Below are 13,239 nucleotides of genomic sequence, written 5' to 3'. Positions count from 1 at the left end.
ACACAATAATAAAACGCTGTACATTAAAGAAGTTGCTTCCTTAATTTTCTAATCATTAATACAGTGATATAAAAGTATTTTCAGAGTTTTGACACAAACAAAATGATCTAAAATTAAAATACTAATAATGGTCATAATACACAATAATAAACAGCCATATTAAAACGCTATTTTCTACGTTTATTTTTTATTCATACTATTAGCCAGCTGTGTTTTTTAAATAGTTGACCTTCTCTTAAGACCGTTTGTCCGTTTTCTTATCTGTAATTTCGGTGTTTCAGCCGGTCGAGCGTTGTTGTAAAATCACGTGACACAGGCAGGCCAAGCTGTTTATTGGCTGTCTGAATCGGCTTTGTATCATTTTTAATCTCTTGAAATAAAGACCGAACGCCCATGTTCGGAAAAATGGACCCGGGCACGTTAATTTCGGCCATAGCGTTAAAGAATAAATCCCAACCTTTTGGTTTTCCACTCTTGTTTAATGTACGTGTTTGCGTGGTGAACTTGATCAGATCAGCCATATTTGTGCCAATAACAGGTGTGCCTTTATATAAAAATTCCCCTCTTTCATTAATGAACGTTGTGGACGGGTTTTGGGTCATTTTCCGCATTTCCAGATTTTTCCGGTGTCTCTGAGAGACGGATTCCAAAACGTCTCTTATGACAATATCACCCGTGTCATTGGTCGGGTGCAACGCTGTGGTCTGGGATGGCGCTTCAGTTTCTGGTAGAAAGAGAGTCAATGTAGACTTCTGTGATTCCGTTGTCTCAATAGACTCAGATATCGCTGCAAAGTATGAAAATACAGTTCCACTTTTTCATGCGGTGATAGGGCGCTATTTTGTAAAATACTCCTCATTTCATGGTCAAGAGTTTGCATAGTATTTTTTGTCATATCTGTTTCTCCACCGACAGGTGTTTGGACTTGCCCCAGTTGCTGTTCTTGTACAAGATACATTTTCTCAGTCTGCTCCATTTACCGATTCGAAATTAGACCGGTGAGTAAAGGGATTGCTATGCCGAGTAGTTCACCGATAAATCCACCAGACTGATTTATAATACGTTTCTTTCGTTTAATAGTAACTTTTTTATTGCTCAGATTTTTCATAACCATGCGTTTCTTTTAAGAATGCCAATCCGTCTGGAATTTAAAGGTAAGCTACCCTTAATTGCATTGAGTGCAATTTCACAAATAGCCAGAATTAAATCGTCAGAAGCTGCACACAAATGGACTTTCTCTGTTTTGGTTTTGCCTTTATAAGCAATCGCATGAGCTGTAAATTTCGTTTAATCCTGGACGACATGTTGATCAGGATGACGTCTTTTACCAAATGACACCGGGGATGCTAAAATCACATTTTTTTACCCTTGGGCTTTTTAAACACGTTAAGCTACTGGGCGCTGCGATGGGTATGTGGATGTTCTGAGACGAAAGTCATCTCTAGTGTTAGTATTTAAATCGACCAGTAGAAAGACAAAGGCTGACTCAGTGGCATCCTCATAAGCCTCGAGAAAGTAGCGCCACCTTGTGGGGTACATCTGACTGGCCAATATTGAGATCTGTTGTCTGTCTCTCGGATTCTTAAACAAAACAATGTATTTAGCATTTAAAGTAATTGTTCGGTTCTGTTTTCCCTGGCAAAAAAGATTCTGAACAATATAGATTACGCTCAGATTTCTATGATGAACATACTTTGTGAATCCCAATTCCAACTCATTACTTTTACAGGCCGATTGCATGAGATCATCCACAACAACTAAGTTTATTTTATTACGGGGCAACAACACATCATCATTTAGGGAGTCAGGGAGACCTTCTATAAATTTATATGTCTGAATTTTTTCATCAATTCTGTATAGAGAGGTTGACAAACGGAATAACAATACAGGATATTCTGTGGTTGGTGAGACATCGTTTTAGTCCCCGATTCTAGTAATGTTTTCACAAAATAAGATTTTCCACAGTTACTCGGCCCCCTTAAGATACAAGAAAATGGGTGTTGTAAACGAACGTCCATTACTGATTATGTATTTATCTCAGAATCAATAGCCAAAAGGTAACGACGTGAAATTTATAGTTAATACGCGCTTGTCATATACAACTTTTTGTGTTTTTTTTTAATTTTTCTGGTTTCTATGCCAGCTGCGTTTTACCCTGACAACACCAATATCTTCAACTTTGATATTTTTATGTTCTGAAGACAGTTTTTTATTTTCTGCGTAGTCAAATAGCAGTTCTTTTAAGCTTTGAAAATTCACCTTATCTTAATGTTCTTAACATTTAATGTTATACCTTTAACTTTTAGACAGGTTTCACCGTTGGATAGTTTATAGCCAGAACTTTTTGGACCAGTTCTTATAAATTCAGTGAGGTATTCATTCGCTGGTACCTCGTTCGTCAAGTCCCCGATATAGCATCCAATTTCAGGGTCCCATTCGTTTGCTCTGGAAATATAAAGAACTGAATCCGTGTCATAGTATAGTATTCTTTCGTTCAGTTTGTTTAAAAGATTATACAACTCTAATCTTGCATAAGCTGTAGTAAAACTAGCAATAAAAATGTTTACAGTGGCCGGTGTGCTGTAACGATCTTTATCGTATGTCCAAGTCACACAGGCACATGAAATATGGATATGTACCTGTAAGTTTGTACCTTTTCCCATACCTGGTTTTATGATATGCCTTTATGTTTAGGGCCGGCCCTTTATACAGAGGGAGGGGAGCACCTGGCTTGGAGGGCCAACAGACTGTACGGGGAGGAGCTATCCGAATGTAAATAGGTGGCGGGAAAAAAGGGAAGAGGAGGAGCTAGGAGAGAGAAGGAGGCCATAACAGAAAAAGGCACGAGGGAAAGGATTAACACCTCTTGGATATCGTCAGGTGAACCCGGGTTCATTTCCAAGCAAATTATTTTTTCTTTCGGGAGGAAGAAATACGGGAGAGGACTTGACGGGCCAGCACAAGGAACTGTTAATCAGAACGTTTCCCAGAACAAGAGATATGGTCGGCGTCTCATTCACCACTACAGACTGAGATCAACGCTCGTACAGATACGATTTTAAAGACTATAAATCCATTGGTTTTTTGTTGTGTTTCCATTTGTTCAAGTCTTTATTAGTAATGTATGTTTTCAAGTGTTGGTGTTATGATTTGTGTGGTGAAGGAAAGCGCTGCAGCGCGATATTATTAGGTGTTTTGTTGTTACAGTGATCCTATATATTGTCTGCCAATAATCAGTTGTGCTTGATCCTGCTTTCTCTGGTGTGTCTCTATAATTGAAGCGGTGAAGTAGGAAAGTAGTGTTGATCACTCGCGCCCCGGATTATTTGTTTTCTTTTCTTTTTGCTGCCTCTCAAATAATGCAGCGTGTATTATAATCGTGCCGGTTCTGAGAGCGGTACACACATTCATCATCAATAAAATCACAAGTAGATACCTCATAATTTGGGGCAAACAATAATTCAAACAGTTGTTCTGGATCTGTAACTAAAGATGTATGTGGCAAATTAGGTCTTTGTGCAAACTGACCCCATAAGGAATTTAAAAAAAGTTTTGCAATTTGTCTTCTGGCCGGATTTTTTTTAATAAGGTGCTCGCTGAATTGTACACCTTCCTTTTCATAAAACATGGATACATACTGTGTACGCTGTTCTGTGTTTAGACAGCTCTCAGGATAACCCGAAGATTCCTGCTTAGCTTTTAAATGGGCATTAATATACTCTGATAAAAGTTCAGTAGAGCATATCTCATACTGTACATGCTTTCAGTTTTGTATCCCAGCTGAAAGGCTGCATGCAATTCCGGTGTTGTCCATCAGCCGGTAAGAGCTCTCTCCTCGTGAGTGTGTGTGCAGGGTGTCTGCTGTTTATTCTGCAAAACAGGGAATAGAAGATTTCTGGGTGGGTACACCCTCACCGAGGCTAATCCGAAATACGTTTCTAATGGTTCAAAATCCTTATAAATAATTTTTGGATGACCGATTGGATATCTTTTGGTTTTATTCACATAAGGATATAAACTCGTAAAATCATAGTAATGGATTATTTCACCAGCGCCCACCTTAGTAGTATAAACGTGCTGCATTTGTTCGATCGCCAAAGAGATTCCCTGGGATTCAAAATCTGAGGCAGTCGCGCGGTTTTCAGGAAATTCTGCACACGGATGTTTTCACGAACCAGACGCCGCCAATTATGTTCCCAGATTTGATGCACCTGAAACCCCTGCATTTTTAAGTAGTTAACTTTTTCCATAGTTTTTGAATAAAGCCAACCGAATGTCGTGTTTGTAACACTATTCCCTGATTTTTTACCTTTAACAGATATAACAACCATGTAAAAGCATCCGTTCAATTCAAAAGCCATCTTTATACCATTATTTTCTGCATACCCGTCTAGATAATATTTTCCAATACGAATTTAGAGTATCTCTTTTGTTTTCTGTGATAACTGTCTTGTAATGGCAATCACGCAAACATTGAAGTCTAAACATTGCCATACAGACGCTCGCTAGAGTAACATATTGAAAAGGATCAATAGATAATATGTTGTATTTGGCCTGAAACTGCTCGTTTAAATCAATACGTGTCGTTTTGGTGATCTCCATAACCTCGTGCCCGAACAAGATACACGCCGACCTTAGAATTTCAACATCTAAACGGCAGTACATTTTTAATTCCTTTTGAAAATCAAATACGTCATTCTTGTGTTTAGAATACCATAAAAGAAAATCTTTCTTCTCGTCTGGCATCATACTTTCTACACCATAAAATTCTACAGCCGGTCTAGGCCCGACATAATTTTGGTTTTCTGCAGTGTTAAAAAAATGAGGAAAATAACCTTTCGACCCTTTAAAACTCAAAGCCTGCTGTAATTTACACAATTTTGATGCTAGAAAGTTCAAAGAGTCTATGAATCTGATGTTTAAAACTTTCACTGATATCGACATGATTTTTCCACCGATCGTTAACAAATCCATTTTCATTTTTTCTTTTATTAATTGACTAATTACAAAATAACTGTCATAGGATTTTGCGTTGTGTGCAATAAAAGTGTAATTCTTAAACTTTTTATCTATAAACGTAGAGATTAATCTTTCAACACAATCGTTTCCGGCAAACTCCCAGCTTCTGTTACCATCCATGTGTAAAGCGTATATGTAATTCGGTTCTGGATTCCGTTTTCTTGCTTGCATTCGAAATCATAAAATATATATTTTTTTGATAGCGGAGTCTTTAATAACGGTTGCATATAACATAAGTGACTGTCGCAGCTGGTGATAGCTTCTTTACAATTTGGACATAACCTCGGTTTACAAATGTGGATAAGGGTCGTGTAGCACTGACAACTAACGCAATATTCTCTCGACTGGCATGTTTATTTATTTTGGTGTTTACCGAGGCACTCGTTTGATTGACAGATGATTTGCATATCGGACATCTCATTAAGCAGCCTGTTACTTCAATGCAAGAAGCATCGAGGCAGGCCCTGCAAGTATTGGCACAAACATGGCGATCTTTGTGAGAATATGCGGCATGACAAATTTCACAAAAATAATTAGCCCCGATAAATTTCTTCACATCTAAAATCCCAAAAAAGTGATCGCTGTGTAACAGAAGAAAAATCACTTTATTATCGGTCGGCGTAGGACCCGTTGTGAAGTATTTCCATGCACTCTCATGCATGTATAGCACCTTTATAGAAACATTTAATAGACGCTCAAAATTTTCTACATCTGATAATGATCTGATCTGATCTGATAATGATATTTTCTTATCTTCCGAAAACCCCAATTGCATATGCATTTGTCTAGCTTTCTGCAGAATGTCACTATCCGGTCTGTCTTTCTGACTGAGTAAGCGGATGACAGCGCCTGCAAAACATAAATTACACAAATTAGTGAGAAATCCACTAATAGATGTCGTTTAGTGTTAATAATTTTACTGAAGAGCAATGTGTTGATTCTAAGTCTTGTTCCACCCTGCGTTTATTTCACAATGGTTACTACAAACCGCAGAGAGGAATCTGTAATTATCTCAGTATTACTTTGCAGCATCTGAGACACGTCTGTTTGATCTTTCGCCCGATGAATTCTGGGTATACGGCAACACTGCAGTCGCCTTTTTCGCTTATCAGCCAAAAGTTTGTATTTCTTTTTAATCTTTCTGATGGTATTTAAAAGCGTGTTATGAGGTTTCATTTTATAATGCCTTATAGTCATATAGATTTTGTACCTGAACCGGCACCCAGACTTGTACAATCTTTTAAGATCAAGCTTTCCAGCCTATACAATCTTTGGAAAGCTGTCTGAAGTTCCTGTGCTGGAATGTGGTCAGAGTCATAAATGGCCCAAATAGACGTCAGAAGATATTTTTTTAAAATATCACTATGAGGACATAATATCTCCTCGATAAAGTTTGATAAAAACTGTAGACCTTTATGTCTGTTGCTAAATGAATTAATAATTCTAATAGCACACATCAACCATTTCTCGATTAAATGATTTATCATGTGAATGAATGGTTTGCTTCCCAGACTTCGCTGTTGCTTTCTCTGTTTTCTTTCCTTTGGAAATGCTACCAACTGATTGCCCAATATCTGAAAAAAATTAAATTAACCACAATCTTAATAGCTATATCATATAAATAATATTACATAATCCATTAATTAAACACGCCGATCACCAAAGGCCTCAGAAATGGTCAAATGGGTTAGAAAAAAAGGTTGGACGTGTGTCGCTATTTCTGAGGCCTTTGAGGAGGAAAGCTCTTATCGGTGGGCTTTGTGAGAGACAAGCAAGGGGTCAACGCGGGCACGTTAGGGTGTTGTCCGCCAAATTCTTATCACCAGTTGGCACACATTGGCAAGCCTTGGGGCATTCGCCAATGCGATGCACATGGCTAACACTAGGGTTCTGTAAGCGCTATGCATGGACAACTGGGTTTAGAGATTACAGCCTGCTTTGACTTGTTATGTGAATGCAAACATACAAAATAGAGCAGCCATATTGGTACTAACAACTAAATAATTCATTAAACATCAAACATTTTTTCTTTTTATTTTCATACCTGTAGTCTGCCGGGTCGTCGTCACAGTTCCTATTAGGGTAGTTGAAATGCGTCTTGTTGACTTTTTGGTGCTCTTTGTCGGTGAGGCCGTCGTTAATCGAGATTCAAGCAATTTCTCACGTGCTGAAAATCATTGTTAAATAATAATAATAATAAGATAGTGGTTGTATTTTAAAAATTTAACATTGTACATACAAACATCCTTATAGCCATTAGGAAGTAAATCAATGGAATTATTATTATTTATTTTTTATTTATTTATTTATTTTTCACTAATTACATACATAATTATATATATATATATAAAAACTCTTACCGGGCGTTTCGGTAGTAATTGTATGTCGATCTGAAAAGTGTGCATCAAATTCATCCGAATCCAAGAAGCGAGCCACAACGCTCCAGGAATGCATTAAAATATTGTAATGTGTAATTCCGTCCAAGTTGATTATATATATATATAAAAGACAGATAACCATCTAACATGACGTAATCAGCTGTTATCGTTTATGGACACACGGTAAAACATAATTGTAAAACAGATGCTACAATTAAATTGCATCATTTATTTTATGTAATACCTCTGGAATGTTCCACCGTTATCAGTTAGAGACGGTGAAACGTATTTTCCAATGAATTTTATTACTTCATTTTATGTAATAGGGTACATCTAGAATGTTCCAACTAGGCCCGGGTGTTAATACACGCGTCTTACCCGTGGCAACTGTTGTAAAATTTGTAAAGAAACCTAGAAGTCCATTTACCTTTTTTCATTTTATTGGGGTTATAATTGAATGACATCGTAATGCACAATCATGATAAATATACACATTTTATTTCTTAATATATCCTAGTTACTGTAATTAATAAAATGGTTGATATGCACCAAAATAATGTTTTTTCTTCTTTTTAAGGTACAAGCTAATCATGCCAGGAATAAAAAGACTAAATAAACGTGTACACACATTCATGACTATATATACATAAATATTAACGCTTTACTGGATTTTTATTTATTTATTTATAAGACCATCTGCCCCAGCGTGACTTACCAACTTCTAGGCCTATCATAAATTAAATGGCGCGTATTAAGAGTAACAACAAGAGAATTCCATTTGACCATTTACTTTATAGGTCTATGATGGAATAAAACACTGTATGCATAATCATAATAATATACACATTTTTTTTTTAAAGTACAGGGCTTACTTTTGATCTTATGCCCAGGCGTGAACCCCGATTTCCTTGGCTCAGAAAATGACAGCTCTATCTGTGCCGCGCCTGCACCCAACATACGTATCAAATGCGCCGGTTCTTTTTTCTTATTCTTATTTTAAGGCACACGTTAATCATACCAGGGCTAATAAGATTAATCAAACCTACACACCATCATGACCTATATATACATGAAAATTAATGCGTTACCAGATTTTTATTTATTTATTTACAAGACCATCTGCCCTGCGTGTCCAACTTCTAGACGTATCATACATTAAATGGCGCGTATTAGGAATAACAACAAGAGCATTCCATTTTACCTTTTCATTTATGGGTCTATGATGTAATAAAACACTGTAATGCATAATCATGCTAATATACAGAATTTAAAAGTACATGGCTTACTTTTGTTGTCTGCCGGGACGCGAACCCCGATTTCCTTGGCTTAGAAAAACGACCGCCCGAATACCCGTGCCATCATTGTATGTGTTACGATATTTTTGTCTGTTACTGTTTAATTCATATGATGATACATTTTTTTTTTCCATTAACATAGTTCATACATTTTGACAGTAGCGCCATGTTGTTTTTTGATGCCTAGACGCCTCACAGCCCGCCGACCTGTCTGCTTCCTGATTGGCTGTTATGAACATGTGATGCGCTCGATGCACACAGCGCATGCCCGAATCAGCATGGTGTAATTCCATTGGATAGTTCTACATGAGGCCAGTGTTTGTTGATTGGTTAAAATATGTTGGCGGGTTATCTAAAAAAAAATCTTATCTTTAAACGTTTTGGTTGGCCCTAACGTTGTAAAAGCTTCGCCCAAATGCATATTTAAAGACGGGTGATTGGACTCAAAGCCTCCGGCCTCCTCCATAACAAGAATCGGGTATGTTGTGGTATGCGCTGTTGGTCATCTCCCTGTGACTGAGACCTAGCAGGCTGGCATTGTCTGCCGCTATTAAGGTCAGAAGGAGACCCCGGCACTTGGTTTACAGCTAACATTTCTTTTGACCGAGCTGAAGTAGGCTGGCTGAGTCCACCACTTTTGCAAGGTTTTAACCGGCTATGCTTACCCGTGTCCCTGTGTCGCTTGGCCAGTCGAGCGTTCTTGCTGGGGATTAATAAAGGATCTATCTGTCTATCTATCCGTCTCGGCGACACACCATCATCTGATTTGTTTTAAGAAGCAAGACATGGATTCTGCAACAATGAACCAACCGATAAAGCAGATGACGATGTCATCATTTTAGAAGAAGACCAGTCTGTAGAATGTGGAGGTGAAGCAGAGAAGTCTAATCAGGACATTTTGAATGGATGCCTTTTATAAACGTTCTTGGCTTTCAGAGATGGTTTTCTTTTTTTTTACTCCTTGGCTTTCACAGGTGTATTGCCATTTTTTTTTTCTTGACTTTTCACACTTATTTTACTTTTTTTCTTTAAAGGAGGAGCCAAAAAGAGAAACTCGGCAGTCCGCGAAAAAGACCGAAGCACCAGCTGGATGCAGCACGACTTTTGACAAGAAAAAGACGGGCACACCTGGCCTAGACGGCACGACCCTGGACATGGTGAGTCTGGACTTTAAGAACATTTCTGTTAAGTCTATTTGAATGGCGGTACAAAATAGGTTCTGATTTTATTTAATTTTAACTTGACAGATTACATGCGAAGAGCCCAAGTAGTATACAAAAGAAGTGCTTTCAGCAACTTTTGAAAGGTCTTAACAATAAAAAGAAAGATGACTTAAAACCAGATGTTAAAGATTTAATTTGTGACATTGAAAGAATGCCTGCCTTAGTGATGTGTTTCCTTTTCTCGGACAGAAGGGCCGATTTAAAAACCCTAACGGCTATTTCACGTGTGACTAGATGTATCTATAGATCAATAGGGAATACCATTCCTGTAATGACACGTGGTACGTCTTTGTGTCTTTTAAGACGTGTGGCTTATATCTGCTCCAACAGTGATGACGATTCTGTTGAGAAAGACGTCCAGTTGGCTTCTGAAATAATGTCCACAATTCTATGTTGTGCTGATATCCCATCAGGAATATGTATGTTTCGTGTGGGAATATAACTTTTTTCTTTTTCCCCATATTAGACTGACTTTAAGATGGCCGGTGAGGTCTTTAAACACGGTGTAAAAGCTTGTTCATCTTCAAATCTGAAGTCTCAAGACCTGTGTGTAATTTCTCTAACAGCTGTCAGCCATCGCAGTCACAGAGCCAGATTGATTTTAATGAAGCGTTGTGTGAAGTCTGTTGTAGCTTACGTGGTCAGTAGCTGTGTAAGAGACGTATTAACGGGGTCTGGTTTAGCATGCCGTTTGGGTGACGAATCTCAGGATGGGCACACTTGTCTTTTACTAGAATCTGATTCTGAGGAGATGCACCCTTGTGTTTCCAGCATCTGTCGACAGATCAGTATTAAAAGATTAATTCAAACGGTGTTTTCTATGTTTAAACCATTGTGCGGGTTAAGAATTGTGAAACCGACAAAAAATCATATTCTCAAGTGTCTGAAGCACTTTGTTGCTGAAGTAAACACTTTCAGCTTATACAAAAGATGCACCGTGCAACAAAACCCAAGATTCGAACAGCAGCTTTTGAACTTGTCTCTAATCACCATTACAGTTATTTTTTAAAGCCAAAATCGATTTACAGAAACTTAAGCAAATTGCATTATCCATGCTAAACAAGACCTGTTTGTGTTGTGTTTCTGTTGTCAGAGGAACCGAAAATCAGCAAGTAGAACAAGGAACACCAGATCCCTGCCCAGCGTGACACGTAATACAACCTATAGAAGGTCTTCTCCTTATTTTATATCTGCTAGAAAAAGATTCATCATGACCACAGTTGGTCGCTCAGTCATCTGGGCTTATGTGTTTAGCTCTGTGGAACATTTAGGGGAAAAATATACGGAATGTCAAGAGAAAAAATGGATACCAGACGGACACATTTGTAGGATTTGGTTCTCTAAACCAATTATTGCATATAGACAGAGCTTATTTATGCTCAAAAGAGCCAGAAGAGATAGACTTGTGTCCTGTGTGCGTGCTTTGCTAAAAATGTACAATCTCCCTTGTTTTTGTAAAGCTATCAAGATTGATGTGGATGATATTATAGCTGAATTTGAGCAGAGAGAGACACTCAGTGATGGATACGCACAACTGATTCAGCCTGTGAAGACCAGCGTTATGTGGTCGGCTCTGTTCCAAACAGAGAAAATAGGCTGACATAATTTAGTGAAATATAAATATATAAAGTATGTGCTGGCTGTTTTGATTCGGGAAAATGGTTTAAGGGGTTCTTTAGAATAAGTGGGCAAAAATCAGAGAGAAGAGGTCCGATACTTCAATAAAATTTACTTAATCAATTATAACATTTAAATACATATAATGCAGTATAATGCAGTAGCGATAGATTATAGAAACAAACTCATGCTTACAGTATATCAAAAGACACAAAGCTATCATCCTAGACCAGTAGACTGAGGGAGCCCGCATGTCAGTCTCGTCAGAGGATCAACTCGTTAGCCTACTCCCAAATACCAAACAGCTGTGCACATTCCCCACGGTTGAGCTTCCAAAGAAACTGAGGGCGAAACCTTCCCTTATATACTAATTGAGGGTACTTGCCCAAAGCGGCTTACGTGCAAGCAGTGTATGCAGAAGTGATCAGTTTCAGTACACACCTTTCCACGGGACGTGGTGTTGTTTTTCACTTGGTCCTGATGGAGACGGAGCCTAGTACCAGAAGGCACACAAAAATAAGAGTTGCCTAGTGAAGCCCCTCGAAGTGAAAAACAAGTCAGCATAACCCTTGGCTGTATCTTAGAACATTCCCGGCTGTTTCTCCCAAAACATTAGTAATGCAGCTGGGTTTGCTCTGGAGCGACCAACGCCCATCTGCTCTCCTGATTCCCTTCCTCTCTTTAGAAAAATCCTTCCATTACGCTGGCTTAAACATTTTATTTTAGGTGTATTACCGACTCACTGATGGGTTTGGACCTGGTTTTGAATTTTCATTTGCGTACTCCTATATGTACACATTTTCTTGTGTTTTTGTTTCTTTTCAAGTGAATTGCAAATCTCTATACAATTAAGCTTGTGTGATTATTTTACGGCTGTTTCTCCAGCTTTTATTCATACTTTAAACAATTTTAATGTATAGCAAACAATTTGTAACTCAAAGTGAAGACCAGATCTTATTTTGCTATGTTTGGAAATTTGCTTCAATAAAACTTTTGGTATCTGAAATATGCCTTGCTTTATAAAAGGGCCTGGTTTTTAACATGGTGGGTGAGGTAACGGGATGCCCCTGGGTGTGTTTGATATGCACTGCCAGGTTCCTTGGGTGTGTCATAGATTCTCTCTAAAGTTTTCTTGTACGTCCTCTCGCCGGGGTCTGTCACTCACACTCTCTGTACTCTCTGTACACACCCCGGGCGCTGCAAGCAGATAGGAGCAGGATGTCTGCTCGGCCCCATCGATGACTTACCTTTTATGACACCTTACAGGCTCCCAAAGGTCCGTCTCGGATCATAAAGATGATCAGCCACCCAGTTTAGCATCAAGGCTAAGATCAGCCGACCATTTTCCTTGCACACGACTGACAAAAGGTCCGATGCCGGTCAAACAGCGCACCCGACAACAGGCAGAGATCAGAGCGCGGAGGAAAATGCCCATTAACCAGGTGGCAGCAGGTGGGTACCGGAAATACCAGGGGGGTGGGGCATACACCTGTCAAAATCTGATGATGTATAATAGTGACGCCTTATACTAAGGACCCCAAAACAGTGTGTTAAAGAGTCACTTTCACTGGGGCACATTTGGTGAGGGTCTGCCTTGTGACCTCTCCGTTTGTCTTCCATTAGAAATTCTGTCCACTCGTTATGGAGGGTCAGACTCAGATGAGACCACTGGCTTTACATTTTCTTGTCAGCTGATTGTTCACTTGT

General features: G+C 38.6%; 1 long non-coding RNA gene across 1 annotated transcript; it reads right to left on the bottom strand.

The window, feature by feature from the left end:
* Positions 1–900: 900 nt before the first annotated feature.
* LOC120536429 lies at positions 901–12,913 on the bottom strand. Its single transcript, XR_005635112.1, has 3 exons — positions 12,780–12,913; positions 7,064–7,186; positions 901–6,593 (listed from the first exon to the last, which is right to left on the bottom strand). It is a non-coding gene; the product is annotated as an uncharacterized LOC120536429 (long non-coding RNA).
* Between the last annotated feature and the right edge of the window lie 326 nt (positions 12,914–13,239).

Source organism: Polypterus senegalus, chromosome 10, assembly GCF_016835505.1.
Source record: "Polypterus senegalus isolate Bchr_013 chromosome 10, ASM1683550v1, whole genome shotgun sequence".
Lineage (NCBI taxonomy): Eukaryota > Metazoa > Chordata > Cladistia > Polypteriformes > Polypteridae > Polypterus > Polypterus senegalus.
This window is presented reverse-complemented; position numbering and strand designations above follow the sequence as displayed.